This window comes from Rhinolophus ferrumequinum, chromosome 15 (assembly GCF_004115265.2).
Source record: "Rhinolophus ferrumequinum isolate MPI-CBG mRhiFer1 chromosome 15, mRhiFer1_v1.p, whole genome shotgun sequence".
NCBI classification, from domain to species: Eukaryota; Metazoa; Chordata; class Mammalia; order Chiroptera; family Rhinolophidae; genus Rhinolophus; species Rhinolophus ferrumequinum.
The window spans coordinates 26281676-26295650 of record NC_046298.1 but is presented as its reverse complement, the minus strand read 5'-3'; the positions used below and the strand labels follow the sequence as shown (position 1 = coordinate 26295650).

General features: G+C 41.9%; 1 long non-coding RNA gene across 1 annotated transcript in view; it reads right to left on the bottom strand.

Moving 5' to 3' along the window:
- Positions 1-1056: 1056 nt before the first annotated feature.
- LOC117035056 (uncharacterized) overlaps positions 1057-13975 on the bottom strand; it is a 28145-nt gene continuing 15226 nt past the window's right edge. Inside the window, exon 3 of the long non-coding RNA XR_004425172.1 lies at positions 1057-1165. This is a non-coding gene — a long non-coding RNA (uncharacterized LOC117035056). The remainder of the gene's footprint in view (positions 1166-13975) is intronic.

Genomic DNA, 13975 nt, shown 5'->3' with positions numbered 1-13975 from the left:
ATACCATGTTTCCCCGAAAATAAGACCTAGCTGGACCATCAGCTCTAATGCATCTTTTCGAACAAACATTAGTATAAGACATATTATATTACATAAGACTGGGTCTATTATATTATACCTGGTCTAATATAATATAATATAATATAAGCCGGACTTGGTCTTATATTATATTATATTATATTATATTATATTATATAAGACTGGGTCTTATATTAATTTTTGCTCCAAAAGACGCATTAGAGCTGATGGTCCGGCTAGGTCTTATTTTCGGGGAAACACAGGAGGTGAGAGAAGGAATCAGGCAATTCTGATTCAGTATGATGAAAGCATAAGGAAATTAGTTGCCAGAGAGTTTACTAGTGTGAGTGTCTCTGTCCGAGAGCGCGTAAGAATGTATAACGATGCATGATGGTGCGTTTTGAAAAACTAACAGAAGTTTGCCAAGTGGCTGAGGAACATTCTGGCCGTTGGAACCCTTGATGGAGTTAAGGCCATCAGTGGACCCTCAGAGATGTGCACGGGTGGTGGGAGGTGGAGGCTCGCGCAAAACCCTGAAGCACAGAATTTCTGGCCATGGTAACTCCACCCCCACCAGTCTCCACAACTAAATCAGCATGGACTGTGGATTTCGCGTCTGGAACAGAGAAAATGGCATGTTTGCTACTGGGGGTAGAATTGTGCTTTGTAAAGACATCGAGGGTTGTGTGTGAGCGAGTTTCCATGTCTAGTTCTCAAATGAATTTTTGGGTCTCCAGGTAGTTCTAAATCCTCTGAAAAACTTGACGATCCTGAGGTTTTCCACGGGCCTTCCTTGGCAGGTCAATGTGCGTCATTCTTGTTTGAGTTAAATAGATCACGTGTGAAAAGAAGAAAAGAGAAAACAAGGGAAGAGAAACTCACACTTACTTCGTGTCACCCCCTCTCAGGCACTAAACTCAGCAACTTCACACGTGTGTCTCTTTCCAACCTCCTGGAAACCTTCCTGGGGAGCTGTCAGGTTGCCTACATAGAGTGGGAGAAACTAAGGCTGAGACGAATACCTCATGCTTGGTGCGTTTCTATTTCAGCTTCCTTTTTCTCCTCATCGTAGTCTTAGGTCCTCATCCCCTGGATTTCTGGTCAGAATCTCTAAAGTTCAGAGCGTTTCTCCACTGGAGCTCCTCAGCTGAACCACAGAACACAGAAAATGGTTTGAGTGACTAGTGTTCCAACTCTTCCGAAGGTGGTGCATGACCAGAACCGTTCTAGATGCAAGAACTCCATTCAATAGCTAGAGCTGTTCTAGGTGCAGACAAGATAAGTCCATTCATCATATGCAATGGATGGATGGCTTAAAGCATATTCTCCTGCAGGACCCCAACTCTTCCAGAAGCTTCTAGAGTGAAGTTCCTGAAGCACTGCTTGATACAAGGCCTTCTCCTTCTGAAAAGTTTTCTGTGGCTAACCACTGACTAACCATGGCTATTTTCTTGTCATTCTTTGGGTCTCCTCTTAATGCCGTCTTTCCAGAGATCCCTTCCTAAAGTAGATGTCCCTGTTTTCATCAGTCTCCTAGTTATTGCAGCCTAGTTATTTCCTTCCCAGTGATTATTACAAACTTCATTTAAAGTGTTTAATTGTTCACTTGTTTGTTATCTGTCTCCTCTCATTGGTGGGTGAACTCTATGAGGGCCAGGGTTAACCTTTCGTGTTCAGTCCTTGATCACCAGCATTTAAATCATGGTGCATTCTCAGCAAACATTGGTGGGATTAATAGTCAATGAATACTAGGCTCTATCATGTCCTTGTAAGAATCTTCAATATACAAAGTTAATTTATAAAACACAGACACACACACACACACATATACAGACACACGCACACTCACACTCCCAGAAACATCTATTTCTTGATTTTCCCCTCTTTTGGATCAACATCATGAACTTAGCACACCCAGAAACTGCTCTCCCCAAAAAACAAGATCATAAATATTCAACCCAATTTATCTCTGCCTGGTAGAATCATGTTAGCCTAAAGGCCGGCCCCCACACTGTCTTGCGGGAAGAGCAACTATCTCCCGGATGAATGGCAGGAAGCCCATGGCTGGGGGGCGGAAAGGGATGGAGAAGGAGGGGGCGGAAAAGGAAGCGGTTCCCAGTTCATGGCACTGAAAGAATGAGGGGTGCATCTCCCAGATATCGATAACATCTGCTGGGCTAATAAAATTGACAGAGTTTGTCACAGTCAATCTGTGGCTCCAGCAGGAGGAGCGAATCAGAGCATTTGGGTACAGCATGCACAAGCAGTTTTGGAGGGAACGGGCTGCTGGGACAGAGTGGCTTTCCAAGGCAGCCCAGCCTGCCCAGACACGCCTCCCCACACCACGTTCAGGCTCGCACGTGGAGCAGCCCACTTGTGATGAAATTGGGCCTGGCAGCGCCCTGAGGAATGAGAGAGCTGCTCCATGGGTCTATTGTCCTGTGGTGATTTAATCTCGTTTTTATTTGTCAGATTGTGGTAGTGTTCTGATTTCATTCCATACTAAAATGAATATTACTGCATCCACTTGTGGGCACGTAAAATTTTAGGATGCCTGTGGGATGTATATGTTTATTCACACTTATATCTGCATATTGCTTCTCCTAATAGATCCATCGTAACATCGTCACAATAGCTCAAGTTTTTAAAAGCCGTGGCTGACTCTGTCTGGGACTCAGTTTCTCGTTTGTTAAAGAGGGTTCTTTATGTACAAAGTGGTCATGGGTAGGGTTGCCAGATTTAGCAAAACTGCAGGACACCAACTAAATAGACGTATATCTCAAATCCTGCTTGGGACATACTGATGCTAAACAATTGTTCATGTTGTATCTGATGTTAGAATTTAACGGGGGCATGCTGTAGTTTATCTAGCAAAACTATTTAAGGGTATATTAATTTCTTAAGTCTGCCGTAACAAATTACCACAAACTGGGTGGCTTCAAACGGTAGAAATTTCTTCTCTTACAGTTCCGGAGGCTAGAATCTGAAACCAAGGTGTGGGCAGGTCCCTGCGCCCGCTGAGTCTCTAAGTAGCATCCTTCCTGTCTCTCCCTAAATTCCGGTGGTGGCCAGCAGTCCGTGGCGTATAGATGCCTCACTTCGATCTCTGCCTCTCCTCTGTGGTCACAGGGCTTTCTCCCTGTGTGTCTCTCTCTTCCATCTTCTTATAAAGACACCAGTCCTATTGGATGAAGGGCACACCCCTACTCCAGTACGACTTCACCTTAAATGATCACATCTGCAATTATCCTGTTACATTTTTTTTGTTGTGGTGGTAAAATATACATAATATAAAATTTACCATTTCAACCATTTTGAAATGTACAGTTCAGTCGCGGTAAGCATGTTCACATTGTGCCACCCTCATTACCACCCATCTCTAAAACATTGTCATCACGCCAAATGAAAACTCTGTGTCCATTAAAAAATACATCGCCCTGCCTCCCACCCCCCAGGCCCTGGTGACCTCTATTCTACATTCTGTCTCCATGAATTTGCCTATTCTAGGTACCTCACATAAGTGAGATCGTACAGTATTTGTCCTGTTGTGTCTGGCTTATTTCACTTAGTATAATGTTTTTGAGATTCATCCATGTTGTATTTAGCATGTACTGGAATTGCATTCCTTTTTATGGCTGGTCAGTGTTCTGTTACATGTACATACCACATTTGAGTTACCTGCTCGGCTGCCAATGGACATTTGGGTTGGAGGAGGCTTTTAAAGATGCCAGGCACTTGGATATGTTCATAAACTGAGGGCAGGAGGCCACAGACAGGGTGGTAGTGGAGCAAATGCATGAATGAAGCCAGGCCTTGAGGAGGGTAGGGGAAGGATGGCATCAACTGCTTTGCTTTAAAATAGTCTTTTTTTCATTTTTCAGTGACAGTTGACATACAATATCATATTAGTTTCAGGTGTACAACAGAGTGGTTAGACATTTATATGACTTATGAAGAGATGACCCTGGTAAGTCTAGTACCCACCTGACACCATACTCGTACAGTTATTACAATATTATTGACTGTATTCCTTGTGCTACACCCTACATCCCCATGACTACTTTGTAACTACCAATTTGTACTTCTTAGTCCCTTCCCCTTTCACACCCATCCCCTAACTCCCCTCCCACGTGGCAAACATCAAAATGTTCTCTGTATCTATGAGTCTGTTTCTGTTCTATTTGTTCATTTATCTTTTCTTTAGATTCCACATATAAGTGAAATCATATGACATTTGTCTTTCTCTGACTTACTACCCTCAGCACAATACCCTCTAGGTCCCTCTAAGTTGTTGCAGATGGCAAGGTTTCATTCTTTTTCATGGCTGAGTAATATTCCATCGTATATACGTACCACCTCCTTTTTATCCATTCATCCATTGATGGATACCTAAGTTGCCTCCATAGCTTGGCTATTGTAAATAATACTTCAATGAATATATGGATGCACGTGTCCCTTAGAAGTAGTGTTTTGGGTTTCTTTGGATAAATACCCAAAAGTGGGATTACTGGGTCCTTCTTTGTCTCTATAAAGCCTTTGTTTTAAAGTCTATTTTTTTCTGGTATAAGTATTGCTACCCCAGGTTTTGTTTTTTGTTTGTTTGTTTGTTTCCATTTTCATGAAATATCTGTTTCCATCCCTTTACTTTCAGCCTGTGTGTGTCTTTCCATCTGAAGTGAGTCTCTTCTAGGCAGCATATGTAAGGGTTTTGTTTTCTTATCCATTGAGACTTCTTGTATCTTTTAATTGGAGCATTTAATCTATTTATATTAAGAGTAATTATTGATAGATATGTAGTTATTGTCATTTTATTATTCATATTTTTGGACTCCTTCTCCTTCTTCCCCTTTCTCCTTGCTCTTCCCCTTCTCCTTCTTCTTCTAGAAGTCCCTTTAACATTTCTTTTAATACTGATTTTGTGGTGATGAACTCCTTTAGTTTTTTCTTATCTGGGAAGCTCTTTATCTCTCCTTCTATTTTCAATGGTAGCTTTGCTGGGTAGAGTAATTTTCATCGTAGATCTTTGTTTTTCATCATTTTGAATATTTTGTGCCAATCACTTCTGGCCTACAAAGTTTCTGTTGAGAAATCAGCTGACGGTCTTATGGAAGCTCCCTTGTAGGTAACTAACTGCTTTTCTCTTGCTTTTAAGAGTCCCTCTTTATCTCTAACCTTTGCCATTTTAATTATGATGTGTCTTGGTGTGGGCCTGTTTGGGTTTATCTTGTTTGAGACTCCCTGTGCTTGCTGGGTTTATATGTCTATTTCCTTCACCAGGTTAGGGAAGCTGACCACCATTATTTCTTCAACTAAGTTTTCAATTCCTTGCTCTCTCTCTTCTCCTTCTAAGAACCCTGTAATGTGAATATTGATACACTTCATGTTGTCCCAGAAGTGCCTTAAGCTATCCTCATTCCTTTGGTATTTATTTTTTTTTCTTTTTGCTGTTCTGCTTGGGTGTTTTCTACTAACTTATCTTCCAAATCGCTGATTTGATGATCCTCTGCTTCATCTAATCTGCTGTTGATTCCCTCTAATGTATTCTTTATTTTAGTTATTGTATTCTTCATTTCTGACTGGTTCTTTTATGTTTTCTATCTCACTTTTGTTTCCTATCTATTTCTTGAAGTCCTCTCTGAGATCACTGAGCATCCTTATAACCAGTGTCTTGAACTCTGCATCGGGTAGATTGCTTGTCTCCATTTTGTTTAGTTATTTTTCTAGAGCTTTGTTCTCTTCTTTCATTTGGGACATGTTTCTTTGTTTCCCCATCTTGGTTGCCTCCCTGTGTTTGTTTCTATGTATTGGGTAGAGCTGCTACATCTCCCAATCTTAGTAAAGTGACCTCAGATAGTAGGTGTCCTGTGGTACCCAGTGGAGCAATCTCCCTGGTCACCAGAGCTGGTGCTCCAGGTGTGTCTCTTATGTGGGTTGTATTTGCGATCCTATTGTAGTTGAGCCTTAGTTGCTGTTTGCATGTCAGTGGGAGGAACTGACCTTCAGGCTGATTGGTCATGATGACTGGCCATGACTACAGTGGGGGGGCTGTTGTCCAGGGGCTGAGCTTATGAAGCAGTTACGGAGCAGGATCCACTTTAGCAGGACTCTGGTGCCTGCCCAGTCTGTCCTTTGGGTGTGTTGTCTGTGGAGGTGGCCTGATGGTGTTCCAGTGGCACTCTCTGATGCAGGTCAATGGATGTACCAGCCCCGGGGCCTCCTGGGAGGGACTCTGCTACATGCCAAGTTCAGCCTCTACCTATGCCCTTCACAAGGCCACCAGGCATGAGCCAAAAAGTGATCCTCAGATTTCTTCCACATTTGTTGGGCTTGGAGGTACCTGGGGGAGGCTAAGCTGTGAACTCAGGCTAAGTGCAACTAGTGCCAGGCTTAGGGCTGCTCAGCAAGAGGTACAGGGCAGGCTGAGGCCAGATGCTACTTGTGTGGGGTTTGTGAATCTTTGAGAGATCTTAGGAAATTCTGCAGCACGAGCCAAGATAAACTGTATGGAAAAAGCCACTGGAAGCTGCTTGGGTGGGTCTGCAAGTTGGGTGGGGCAGGGTTTCAGGGCATCCCAGGGCGGGGTTAACAGTGTTAGCTAGGTTGATGGAGAGTCAGATATAGTGCCTGCCTAAGTCTGCACACTGGGAAGGGGAAGGGCTCAATAAAAGAATAATGGCTTCTGCCACCACTTCTGTCTGAGATAAAGCTGCCCTTCCAGCCCTTGCCCTGCAGCCAGACAATTCAGTTCCTCTTTGTATGTCCCTGGTGTCTTTCAAGCTGCTGCCCCAGCACTGGAGTTCAGAGCAAGTGAGTCCATCAGCAAGTAAACTTGTGCATACAATAATCCTATTTTCAAATAAGGCCACACTGAGATACTGTGTCTTTTGGGGGTATATAATATATCCCATGACATAGGTTTATCTTATTTAACTATAATTTTTGAATATTATAAAATATTCACGATGAAGAACCCTCTTTAATATATGAGAAACTGAGTCCTCGACAGAGTAAATAACCTGCCCACGGTTGCACAGCCACAAGAGAGGTCTTTCTGAGACCTGAACCCAGGCAGCCCAGTCAAAGAGCCTGTGCTGGTAAACCCTACTCAGTGGAGCCCCTAGACATGTGAAAAGTATCCAACTTGAGGAATGAGACCTCAGAAACTCAGGGCTGTGGTCTCTTCTTAGAACACACTCCTTATGACATCAGTCTCTAACCCTCTTTGGCTCAGGGTCCTGATGGCTAAAATGAAAAGATTTGCCTAGAGATGTGGTAGCCAGCACGGGAGTCACAGCCATGTGTGACAATTGAGCACTTGAAATGTGGCTAATTGGAATGGAGATTCCTTAAGTTAAAACACACACTGGATTGTAAATACTAAGCGCAAAAGAAAGAAGGTAAAATAATAATTCTTTAATATTGATTAAATGTTGAAATGATAATAATTTAGATATATTGTGTTAAATAAACTATATTGTTAAAATTAATTACACGGATTTCTTTTTACATTTTTTTCTTTCATACTATTTAAAATTTTTTAATTAGTTTCAAGTGTACTAAACAATGCAATAGTTAGACATTTACAACCCTCACAAAGTGGTCACCTCCTCCCCCAATCTACTACCCTTGTGACATCGTATATAACTTTTACGATGTCATTGACTCTATTCCCTATGCTGTACTCCATATCCTATGACTATAAATACACACACACACACACACACACACACACACATCCATCCATATATAATTATAGTTGACAGACAATATTATTCAGCTTCAGCTTCAGGTGTACAGTGTAGTGGTCAGGCATCTACACCATCCATGAAGTTGTCTCCCTAAGAAGACAAGTGCCCGTCTGATACCCTACAAAATCTTTACAACATTATTGATTATATTCCCTAAACTGTCTTTTGTCTATTTAATTTTTTTATGTCATTATTTTTATTAATGTTTTTCCTTCACATCTTTTAAATATTTCAAACACGGCTTACACCAGCTTAGATCATTCAGTAATAGGCTTTTGTTTATTTCTTTTTAAATTGTTTGTCTTTTAGCTATGGAACCCTTCATTCAAGCACAACATTGGATATATTCAAAAATTAGTTTTATTTATTTAATCATTCGTCTATTCAACAAATGTTCACTGAGCACATTCTGGGCAGCACACACTGCTCTGGAAACTGAGGATTAAATAGTCTGGTTAAAGACACGTTATTTTATATATATTGTTGACTCATTAGCATTGAACTAGTGGTCAACAGCCCTAGAACTTATGCCTGAACAAAGCTTATCTAACATACCCATTTTCTCTAAAAGGCTCATCATAGTCTTCTTGCGCTTAGGAACATAAAACAGACTCCAGCCTCTGTCTGGGGGCCAATTTAAACAACAAAATTGCCAACAAAAAGGACAAAAAATGTAAAAAAACACTACATAGACTGTGCAAAGGACATTGTTTACAGTATGAGAACTGAAATAAGAAGACAGAGTGTTGGTCAACTTCAGCTGGGACCGTGTCTCTGAGACAACTCAATTTTTCTGCTCTGTGCTTATCCACGAATGACCACGAAAGGAGAGCAAATATTGATTTTGGAGTTACAAATAAATTTTAGCAAATAGGCAAATTTACACATACGGAACCTGTGAATAATGAGGGCCAACTGTATGTCTTTGGGGAAATCACTACATATATCCTTGGGATAAACAGGAAATGAAGTCTAAGATTTGCATTCTTTGAGAAGGCTGGACAGGAAGCTACTTGATAGCCATTCGACCAGAAAAAAGTAAAGAAGGTCTGGTCTGGTCTAGTCTGGTCTGGTCTGGCCTAAGGCATTTTATCTAGAAAAGTAGATGTTAGAGGGAAGATTCCGCCATGACTAACTTCAAAAGCTTTATTATCAGCTCCTTTTAGCACAATCTGATCTGGATGTCAATCCTAGGAGTGCCACTTATTTGAGCAGCCCTGAGTCAATTCCTCACTACTCTGAGCCTTGTGGTTTTCATCTGTAAATGGGTTCATCTTAGAACTTACCTCCAAGGGTCGTTGTGAGATATTATTGAGTAAATGTAGATAAAGCATGTGTCAGGGACCCTGGCTGGGGCCCTTGTCCGATTCAATAATCCATGTCAAGGGAAGGGAAACCCTTCAAGGACTTCCTTGAGAGTGGTTAGGAGTGCAGTTCTCCTGAAGGCTGGATGTATGCCAATTACGAAAGTGCCCACATTTTACCATTCAAAATAGCCAAGGGGATCTATAATTATAATTTTTCTTTAAAAATTCATGGGGCTTTGACAACCTGAGAAAGGACAAGAATACACAGTTATCGTATACGGATCAAAAGGTACCAAAAGGTCTCCATTCTGAATCAGTCAATCTCATTATCTGTTGGCTTCAGCATAAACTTGGAAGTCTTAGGTTTTATCTCAGATCACCAGATGCTCTTTGTCCTTTGCAATGCGTTATCTAAAAATCAACTGAAAACCAGTAGTATTGTGCTTCAGTGGAAAGATCATTGGGTTTTGAGTTGTACTGACCTAAATTTAATTTCCTAGTTCTTGGTCTTACTCTGTGTGGCTTTTAGGCCAATTACATGATTCCTCTGAAACTCAGTTTTCCCATCTGGAAAATGGGCATGATAGTGCATAACTTGTATTTTTACTGTAGATGTGTATCAAGTTGTTTTTAAAGGGCTCAGTCTGGTGACTACCAGGTACTAAGTATCCATAGGTACTATATAGCCATAGCTATTGTTAGAGTGTCTGTGTGCATGGTTTGTGCATTATTAAAAGTCACTCTTCCTTTGATTCTTATAAATACCCCTGTAGCTTAACTGTGTATCGTTTCACATTTCCATTTTGCTTCCTCTTTTTCGATCTTTCCCTCCTCACAGAAAATGGGACTAATTGTATCACAGGACAGAATCTTTACTTGGAATCTGATCCGGCAGCAAGAAGCAAAATATATTGGTGTGTAAGAAAAGGCATTGCATTGACTTCCACTTCCTTGAAATCTATTTCAAAAATCCTGAGGGAAGGGAGACTCTAATAGAATGACGGTGGAGGGATGACATGGAACTGTTATAAAATGATGACTATTCCAGGGCCAAACTGCAATTTAATAAAAAGGAAAATATATTCCTACCCACTTTCCTTTCAAAACCAGGGAAGCTTTTCATTATAATTATTACAAGATCTGCATCCCAAATACTTATAACTTAATGTTGTATTTCAAACATTTTATTGAAAGATAGTTTTTTTCTTAAAGAGAGAGGGATCATCTTTTGTTAGTTCATAATTTAACAGTTCCAAATTTGAGTTAGATCATTTAGTATGTTTTTAAAATAATATATTTATATTTGTGTATATCTACATATGTGTATATGAACATATATGTATTTGTGCACGTATACACTTCTGCCCAGACAGGGAAGTAAACAAATTACCCTTGATGCCGGGGCTACTTGATAGTAAAGTGGTTGTTTTATTATTTATGTGTGTAGTTTTCTTTTTCTTAAATAAAGTGGGAGAATTGTATCAATGTCCATTTCCTGGTTGTGACATTATACTAGATATTATACTAGATATTATACTAGATATTATGATATTATACTAGAGCTATGCAAATTGTTATGATGGGAAGTGGGTGAAACATACATGGGATAGATGGTTTGATGGGTGAAGACCCCAGTCTTTCCACTCCTCACCAAGTACCGGAGGGAATCCTGTCTGGCTGCCCAGCTTCTCCTTCCTTCTGACTGCTAAGGCAAGTTCTCTCTCTGCCTGCTGGGCTCTGGCCAGTGGTGAGGCTCTGGGGGGAAGGGGCCTGGAGAGGTCCCCAGAGGGAGAAAAGAGGGGGCTGTTTTGCTGCCAGTTACAGCAGCCTCGGTGCAGGGCTTATTCTAGGGGGGCTGTATGAAGGGGGAAAATTGGGGATTTTTCAAAAGCAGAAGTGAGTAAAAGAAAGGAAGAAGAGAAAGAGAAGGGAAAAAGAGTTTTGCAAGTTTAGAAAGCAAAGGGTCCAGAATGGTAGTGGATCGAGGGGTACAAGGAATGAAGAGAAAGGCCATTGTAAGAGGGGTTGCTTATGAGTTGGGCTCTTCTTGGTCTTCGGAAGACAAAAGAAAAGATCCCAATTTCTTTCATTTTAGTTATTTTTGACTCCTGGCCTGGGCTCCTATGAAATGAGATTTCCTGCAACACTGCCACGTGGTGTGTGTGTGTGTGTGTGTGTGTGTGTGTGTGTGTGTGTGTGAATCCAGGTAGTAAATTCCGGCTGGGTTCAGCCTGGACCCCAGACTGCTGCGATTTTCATGCTGATCCTGGAACTCCCCACCCCCGTGATGTCACAGAGTTACTCACCCCTTCTGACTCAGTTTACTCAATGGGAAAATGGGGATCATCATATTTCCTGCCTGGTGGGGTTGCTGTGAGGATTAACTATAAGAATAGGCAGTAGTGCCAGGTGCACAGGAAGCACTCAACCATATAAATATCAGGCATCAGCACTTCCTCAGCAGTCAGCAACTCGAGGGGCCGACACTTCTCTTCCTCAGCACCCTGGCCCTGTACGGACCAATTCCCCTATTTGCCAAGAACTGAGGGGCTTCCTGAGACTCAGGAGTCACGAGTTTAAAGCTGGGACAGTCCTGGGCACACAGAAGCATGTTGGCCACCCTCTCTGTCATCCTCCCTCGTCTCAGCCCCATTCAAGGTCTGTATACAGCAAACACGTATGGATTATTGGTTGCCTGAGCCAAGAAATTGCCTGTCTGCTGAGCCAATTAGTTAACACTTTCTGGGCTGTGGCTATATCAGTGGGTCCAGGCAATCTATTGCCTAATGTCTTCCCAGAAATGGGCACAGTTAGATCCGGTGGGGAGTCTGGGAAGGGAAGGGTGGAGAGGGAGGCTGGGGACACACAGAGGGTGACTCAGCCCTGAGTCTGGGGGTTCTGTCACGACAGGCTCACCTTCCCCTGGAATGCCCTAGTACCAGGGATGTGGCCCGCCCAGTGCTGTGAGTCAGGTAGGATGACTTGCTCAGGGCATCTTCTAGGGCCAGGCCCAGCCCCTCCTGACACCTTTCTGGCAGGAGCGGGGTACCTCCTGAGGGCTGAGGGGCAGCAGCCAGGACAGCCAGCCCAGGTCCTGGAGAGAGGCTGCACACTGTACCTGCTTCCCGCTAATCACGGTGGCAATGCCATGAGCTGAGTCACCAGAGTGATGAGCCATTACCATTTCAAATGAGTCCCGAGCAAAGTGAGCTGCACTCTGCACAGAACTTTTGGGGTCGGGAGGAACCTCCCAGTTTCAGTTATTTCCAGGCCAAAATTCTTTCAAGTGAAAATGTGATTGGGAAGCTTCTAGGCTCAGCAACCAAGGGAATAAAGAAATTATATTTTTATAATGATTTTTATGACTGCTACCATTTCCCATTATTTACCTATCCTTCACTAAGCACCCACTGTATGCCAAGCTCTTTATATCAGCCAACCGTTGAAATAGCTCTGGGTGATGTTTATTATTACCCAAATCTAATATTTATGTTATTAATGTACATGAAAAATTGAAGACTTGGGTGGTTCTAGAACAGGGGCAAAGTCACAGGGCTATGCCTGGCAAATTCTGGACACTTAGTCCCTTGCACGCCTTCCTCTTTCAGGCCCACCTCACCCTAAACATACACTTGACATAGCTTGTGTCCTGGTATTTGTCCAGAAAAAAATATGGAGAGCTGGATAAGCGATTGGATTCGGAGACAGTATGACAAGAAAAAAAAAATCTGAAAGTGCACGTATTACTTTAAAAAAATTGTTTCTGGACTCGTGGTCCTTCCCCTCTCTTTCTGTCTCAGTTTCCTTCTCATGTTGATTTAGAGATCATCTTCAATTTAAATATCCATTTATTTCTCAGTAACACTTAGGCCCGCAGGTTCTGGTAAGGGATCTTTACGTGCCCTTTGGATGCATTTGCCAAATCACACTCAATCCTACATCCATTTGCAATTCTGTCAATTCAGTGTTTTAAGTATATGTGAATTAATCCACATAATTGCTCTTTATTAAAAGCAAATCTGAATTACACTGTTATTACTCATTTGACAGTTGTTAAGAGAGTAGATCTTAAAAGTTCTCGTCACAAGAAAAATATTTTTTTTGTAACTAAGTGATGATCATTTTGAAATGTGTACAAATATTAAATCATTATGTTGTACACCTGAAACTAATATAGTGTTAAAGGTCAGTTATACCTCAATTTTATAAAATCTGCTTGCATCATCTGCTTACAAAGTATGCTTTAGGAAGTCTGAATTCCTTATACTGACTATTTGTCTCTCCTCGTTCAGATCTCCTCTGTTCACCGGAACTGTCCGAAACTGTCGGTCTGGTGTCTGTGACTTTCCTTAGGCCTTTTTTCACCTACAACTCTTCCTCACCCCTTAAACCTTAGTTTTAATATCACCTCCGAAAGGAGACTTCCCTGAGTCCCCTTGGCGCTGACTGTAGCTGTCACAGCTCTCTACAATAACTCAAATGTGGCTCTCGGGTTTCCAAACAGGAAGGCAAATTAGAGTTATCTGGGATTGTGGTAAAAAATGAGATTCCCCAGGGCCCCTCTCCCAGACATTTTGATTCCATCAATCCGGGCTGGGGCCAAGGGAATCTGTATTTTTATAATCCATTCTCCTGGAGATTCTGATTCAGGTGCTTCTCGGGCCCTACTTTTAAGAAACTGCTCATTATTGTAATTCTTTATTTATATCTCTGTTCCCTGCTGAACTCCACTGACCCACTGCTCAAAGGTCAAGAGCTCTCAGAAATAAGAACAACATATTTTCATTCCTAAGGTCCTGGTGTTTGACTGAAGTACGGGGACAAAGATGTAATGACTGAATCCATTTAATCTTTTTTGTCTGTAGCTGTTTAGTAAGTGCCTACTATGGGCACACCATTGTG